Source organism: Atta colombica, unplaced genomic scaffold (genome assembly GCF_001594045.1).
Source record: "Atta colombica isolate Treedump-2 unplaced genomic scaffold, Acol1.0 scaffold300, whole genome shotgun sequence".
Taxonomy (NCBI): domain Eukaryota; kingdom Metazoa; phylum Arthropoda; class Insecta; order Hymenoptera; family Formicidae; genus Atta; species Atta colombica.
The window spans coordinates 267152-274393 of record NW_017259405.1 but is presented as its reverse complement, the minus strand read 5'-3'; the positions used below and the strand labels follow the sequence as shown (position 1 = coordinate 274393).

General features: G+C 33.5%; 1 protein-coding gene across 2 annotated transcripts in view; it reads left to right on the top strand.

Moving 5' to 3' along the window:
* The first annotated feature begins 7013 nt into the window (after nucleotides 1–7013).
* LOC108690264 overlaps nucleotides 7014–7242 on the top strand; it is a 47369-nt gene continuing 47140 nt past the window's right edge. For both annotated transcript variants that reach the window (XM_018197461.1, XM_018197462.1), the window contains exon 1: nucleotides 7014–7170. The gene's annotated coding sequence lies outside the window, so the exon portion shown is untranslated. The remainder of the gene's footprint in view (nucleotides 7171–7242) is intronic.

Here is a 7242-nt window from a genome sequence, read left to right as displayed (position 1 = left end):
TATAGGCATTACTTCTTACTTATTGAAAATACAATTTGTTTCTGTAATTTTTAATTGCTCTACATAGCTTTAAAATTATTTTTCTCATACTATATATATTCTATACTGTACAAAGTATAAGTTACATAACAAATCTGTTTTTATAATAAATTAATATTCATATATCTTCGAACTTGACAATGAAATATTCTTAGAACAAAATCGTTGGTGTGACGCCAAATTGTAAATTTATTTTCTTCACTTTTGGACAGTGTAGGATATAAAGATATTTAATTGTAAATTTAGAATACGCATGGAAATAAATATTTCCTCTATAATCTCAAATATGTGATCTCTTATTTAATAGAGGTGCATAATGTGTAAATTTTGCTACAAGTTCTTGGGAATGCGTAAAAATAGGCGTTTAGATTTTTTTTTATCAACGTTAGATAATTCGCACCTCAATTTACATGAATCTATTATATATATTGTATAATAAATATTATCCGGTTTCATTCAATTTTAGATATCAATTAGGTATCATTCACGTTAATTTTTATTACCTTCGCTAATAATATGTGAAAATAATGTTTGTATTTACATATACCTGATAGTAACAAAATCTTTGTAATATATAGCATCGCATGTGTGTTTATGTAAGTTGATTATAAAGTGATATACATTTTATATCGATATACAATAGGAGAAACACATTTTTGTGGAATAGTAATAGCCGAATCTTTTAAAGAAGTACTCATTTAGTTTTTTATGATACAATAGTAAAAGATATTTTTCAAAGAAAACATGATCCATTTTAAAAACATTTTTTAAACATCACGTTAGGAATTGTCTAACAATAAATTTATAACTTTAACAACATAAATTAGAATTAGATTAATGGAAAAATATGATTGTTTAAAAACAGAAAACAAAAAAAGATTTAGGGCCTTTATTTCCAATTCGTTATGTAATCATATTATGATCTTATAAGACGTTTTATATTACAAATAAAAAAATATTGTACCGGATGTGTATGAAATAATAAGTGGAATATATTTTTCATATCCATAGATATTAAAAATTATTAAATGCATATAGGAAATCTTGGTCTTTTTCAAGAGCATTTTGTTCTTTTCTCGGCATTTCTAATGATCTTTAATTGTAATAGCACAATTACATGATATCCTATGCTATTTTAATAATTTATTAACTATTTATTAACTTAAAAAATAATAATTGAAAATCTTAGAAGAAAAAAATATCGTGGTATAATTTTTGAATTATGAGTGAGATTAATATTGATTAACGATATTGCATATAGTTTATGCGCTTATTTCCATAATTATATACTAGCGCACGCGCGATTACCGATTATATTGATATATTATTTATATTGATTTTCAGGCTTCTCTGATATTGATTTTCATTGCAGAACTTATATTTTATATACACAATTGGTACCACAAATCTACGTCTTCTTGGGACATCATCTGAATTATATTTCTTGACACCTTCTGTTAGAAAGTAGGCACTATAAGCCTACTATATACTTCCTCTTTCTCCCTATTTTTCATCAAATTAATTTCGATCATTTAAAAAGTAATTATTCAGTTTAACTCTCGCATCTCAAAAATCAATGAAATTAGGCTTATTATTCGATGCGTTTTTGCATGAAACGAAAGAATTTGGCAAAAAAAGTGTCGTTCTATTCTGTGAACTGAGATTAAGCATTAAAGTTGACTACTATTGAGGTTAGGAAATCTGTCACAGAGCAAAATGAGATCTATATTGCTGATTCTACAATGAGTCAGTTTTAGTCTCAATCGGTGAAGTTGGCCAATCAGCCTTAGTCGTACAAGTTGGCTATTGGTCAACTTCACCGATAAAACTTAGAACTATCGATTACCGATTCCTTATAGAATCAGCGTTAGGCCGTCCAATTTATGCTGACAACGCTTATGAGCATTGTCTTCATTTAACATTTAACAAACGAGGATGAAATGATTTTTAAGCGTTGAATCGATCGCGACCTAATTGTACTTCCACATGCACATGAGTTTCGACTTTTCATGCGAAGCAATTCTCACCTTCCCCCTGCAAGGGCGCACGATTTCTATGTACTGTTGCACATGGGTTTTGATTTTGAAAATGTATAGATCATGATGGAAGAAATAACATGGTGGCAAGCATCTCTCTCTGAATCTCCGCCGTCTCTATCTGTAGCCTAGTTTCCACCGAGGATTTAAACCGGAACCAAAGTCGAGCATTCTCGACTTGACGAAAAAGCGAAAAGCGGAAAAGCAGCAGTCAATCAAAATTCTATCTAGTAGTCTACAATTTCAGCTTTTTGTACTACTTACTATCAGCGCGAGTTCTGATTGGCCACTGTTTTTCTCTCAAGGTGTGAACGCACCCTTAGGATGCAAAATCCATACAGCGGAAAAGCGTGGGAGCAATTTAATTGCACACTGTAGCAATTGCCCACTGCCAATCTCAGCGATTTCTGCGTTCGGGGTTATTTTTTTTAGCACTGTGTTTAGCTTGTGCGGATCGTTTAATTGGATCGCAATTAATAGGCAATTGTCATTCACTCGAATAGTGTAATACGTAACGAGAGCAGAACTAATCACAAACGTTCTGTACATGGAGAATAGAGAGACCAATTGTGGGATTCTCTAAACGTTTTATTGACATTGTTCTATCGTTAATTAATGACGGTTAATGGATAATTGTGTTGTTTTCTAAGATTATCTTGTTATTGGCTAGTTAATAAGCAACAGTAGCAAGATTCTTTAAACATTTTACCGATTGTCGCTATCATTAAATGATAACAGCTAATTGCAGGACAATCTTAAAAAAAAGCGCGGCACTTATCGGCTGTCGCTAGTTAACGATAGCGACAATGTCGATAAAATGTTTAGAGAATGTCTAATCTGATTCTAATCTTTATAGTTATCAACTTTAACGCTTAACATCTCGGATCACAGGGCAGAGCGACGTTTTTTTTTGTCAGATTCTTTCCATGCAAAGACTCTTCAAATAAATCTAATTTTATTGATTTTTGAGGTGAATATGCTAAACTATATATAATTATATATAATTAAAACAAAAGTTTAATTAATTAAAGGGATGCTGCAGTGAGGCCGAAATTTGATTGATGTCGACAGTACAGATTTTTTGAATTCTGAATAAAAAAAGTCGATAATAGTGACATTTTTAATTTATTTCTAATATTTACTGCACATAGAGACGATGGACGATTAGTGACAAACGATATTCAATGAAAGCTCTGTTTTTTCTCACGTGACGATGCAAAGCTACATCTAATATGATTATATATGAACCAAATACCGATTTATTATCTCTAACCTTGAAAAGTGGACGATATACTCTAAGTAGATGTTGCTATGTAGTTTACATCGTGCTATGTAGTAAAACTGCATAAAAAATGCAGCATTTTTCATGCAGTTTTAATGATAATTTACGTTTTTCTGTTACTGTTGAAAGCATGATGTCAAAAAATGTCTATTTTTAAGATGTCAGAAAGAAATCTGAGAGAGAGAACATGACGACCTAAAACTTGTAACCTGTAATCGCAAAATGCTGCCGCGCACTACTGTCCTCTGGCAAAGAGGATGTAAACTACATAGCAACATCTACTTTTCTTAGAGTATATCGTCCACTTTTCAAGATTAGAGATAATCGATATTTGGTTCATATATAATCATATTAGATGTAAAATATAACCTATCATGCAAACTGCGAGAATGGTGAAACCAAAGCGACATCTCGATTGAACTAATTCAGATGACCACTTTTGACTACGCTTTTTGACTTGTTCATATAAATTCGGCCTCCTATTCTCTATACTCCGTGGAAGCAATCAATCAGCGCTATTCCTCACTTTCCATTATCACATCCGCAATGACTTCATTTTTATCCAATGATTTTTTCGAATAGACTTATTAACAATCCCGAATGGTATACGCGGGCATTTCTTAGAACGTACCTGACGTTTTTCCCCGCACCTACCAATGATGGCACGGTCGATGAAAGGGAGTCTTAGGGATGCCCATAAAAGAGAGATCAAAAAACTGGCAGAGTCGATATATAGAGTGGATGCGCGCAAGATTCTCCTTCCATTGTTCGGCCATTTTCGCTCAGAGTTTAAGTGCCGCATATGAATTATTCTAAATCCGAACACAATTCTCTTTTGCTAATTTAATTTCAAATTCTATTAATAATTGCAAATTCTAATTCCTAGTTCGTAATCCAATTTAAATTAGACTACACACGCATAAAAATTAATTACTTCGGTAATCAATGTACTATGTAATGAATTATTTTAAAGTATATACTTAATTAATCTTAATCCAAGTGTGCTTAGTTATCTCCATCTTCTCGTTAATTATTAACATTGACGATATAATTATTTGTTGCAAAACACTAACAACAAGCGATTGCTATTAGCGATCGAAATCAGTAGCCGGACTCGCTCAGGGAGCAACAGAAGTCTTGGTATTCCAACCACCTCTCCTCCTTCTTGCTAGCAATTGGAAACATCGCAGAGCATCCATCTGAGCATCTCAAGGTAACAAAGCTTATTTTATTTTTCGCTAATTGAAACCTCATCGTGAATGAATCACAGAGCATGTGCCCTGTATTCCCGCATTCGCGTGTCCTTATCGACACTCGACTCCTAATGGTCAATCCTTACATCGCGTGGATCCGTGGTTGCGTATCCGCTCTATTTTGTCAGCATAAGAAAAGTGGGACGGTTAAATGCATTGAATGTTATATCATTACTCATTCACGAAAAGGAGAATTATTTCAGAATTTTGCAATATTACGTCCACCTCGATTAACCCGAGATTTGAGATTTGCAACTCGTGCTCTTTAATACTCGTTATTCTTCGCGCGGTCACTCCGAGTGTCCTGGTAAGTGTTTTGGAAAGTAATGTTTGGGAGTAATCGTGGAACGATTAGAGTCGACAATAATTGCTATAATACTCATATCTAGTTAATCAGCAAATTGGCTAATCAAAATCAATCGCAGTCATTCAGTACCCATAACCGCGAATTCCGTACCCAAAGCCTCAGGTTGGATCGAACCTGGGGTCCGGTCGAATCCACCGGATGTAATATCATCACACAAATTTTGTGTGCAATGTTCATGGTGCGTCAAAGATTCATCTAGGATGAATATAATTTAAATATTACTAACTTTATATTAGTAATTTGCTTATTAAAATAAAACATTATTTAGCAAATTGTAAAAACAATTATCATTGTTGTAGCATTTAATATTTTACAATTAATATTTACAATTTCATAACAATTTTTTGAACTGCTCTAATGCATTTACTATCTTTTTTTCAGCAGAAGCATGCTGAAATCGTACATAATGCAACATTGTTTTTTGATCTTGATATTTATATTTATAATATTTAAATTTTGTCAGATTTTGTTAGTTAAATTATACAAGTAATTTTTCATCATTACAGGTAACAAATTAATGATGATGGCTAAAGTTATTAAACATTTAATAATGCCTTTCTAACAATAAAACAATAGGATCGCGAGTCGTAAGAAATTGGCCAATCACAGTTAAGTATGAGAAAAATAATCAACTATGATTGGTTAATTTCTTGGCTTACTGCTTACGACTCTATTGTAGAATGGACCTAATGATATACTCTAAAAATTCTAATGATACATCGAATGGAAAAAGTGAGAATGTTAATTTACTCTCTATTTCGCAACATCTAAGGCAAAATGTGGAATAACGCTGATTGGTTGTTTCAATGATATATTCTCTATCCCGCAGTCCTATTTCGTGTGATTTCATTCTAAGAGTGTCTACCCATGCAGCGGGAATTTATAGTGGAACGGAACAGCGCAACCAATCAATCGCAGAGAAGAAAGTAGAGTAATGACTGCCGAGTTGTAATTAGTCGCGTTGTTTCGTTCCACTGTAAATTTTTGCTTCATGGGATATCAGCTTTACATAAAGTTTGTTGACGTCGCATACTCTAATATGCTTCAATATATTTCTATCTCTAATGCACATCAGCGCGTTTGTCGCACGCGACACGCGATATCCAATGAATATATAGTATAGTTTTATTGATATTTTCATTCTAAAGATATACTCTTATGGACATCGCGTATCGCGTGCGACAAACGCGCTGATGTGCACGAACGCGACGAACATCGCGTTGGTGTGTCAGAGCCATGATATCTACGAGACGTTGATTGGCAATTGCGCCAACTTTCGTCGCGTTGCCACGTTCTGTGTACAGAAGCCATCAAATGCGCTTATGTCTACTGCACACTGGATGCGATGAGCGACAAGCAATATCCAATGAAAGTTCTGTTTTGCATCGTAAGAAAAAGTGAGAGTTTTTATTGGATATTGCTAGTCGTTCATCGCTTATTGCATTCTTGAGAATTATTGGTTAGTGCGAATTATTGATTAGTTGCTCTTATAGCAAGAGCACATTGGAGCATGCTGAAACATGTGACACGAACAAACCTCTAGAGATGTATGAGTATAAAATCGGCGGTACACGATGCTTGTCTTCCTGCTGGATTGCTAACTGGATTAAAATCTTGTCACCGTATTGGCTGCGATGCTACCAGTGCCAGTATTGCAACCAATATGATGGCAAGATTATAATCCAGCTAGAAAACAAGTATCATGTGCTGCAAGCTTAACCATAGGGTCTCTGTTTTGCGAGTATGATGCTTACGGTACGACCAATGTGGATTAGGCTTTAAAATAAAGTCGCTTGGCCTTATATTTGTATTATGTCTATGGTATAGAAACTTGTATCAGAGTGCTTTTCAGCATTTCGGTATGATGGTTTGATAGGATGGTGTGGAGTAGTGATCAGCGAATATGAAGAAATTTAGCAAAATAATATGAGTGTTATATTATGTTTTAGCTTCATTACGTTTAAATAGTTTGGTTATGTGCCTATAATGATATATCTTCCGAAGCTTAACTTCAGTATAACATGAGTGTAAAGTAATAGAGGAAATTGTGTTCTAAATAATCAGTGTTACTATTTATGCCTTTTTTGTCAGTGTGTGTGTATGTGTTAATCGCAAAATATGATACATAGAAGCGAAAAGATGGATAATTTCTCATGGTACACAAAATTATTATATCGTTATTAAGAGGTTAAGGTAAGTTTTTTAAATCCTATACTTGTTAAATTTTTACATTCTTCACACACACACACACACACACACACACAC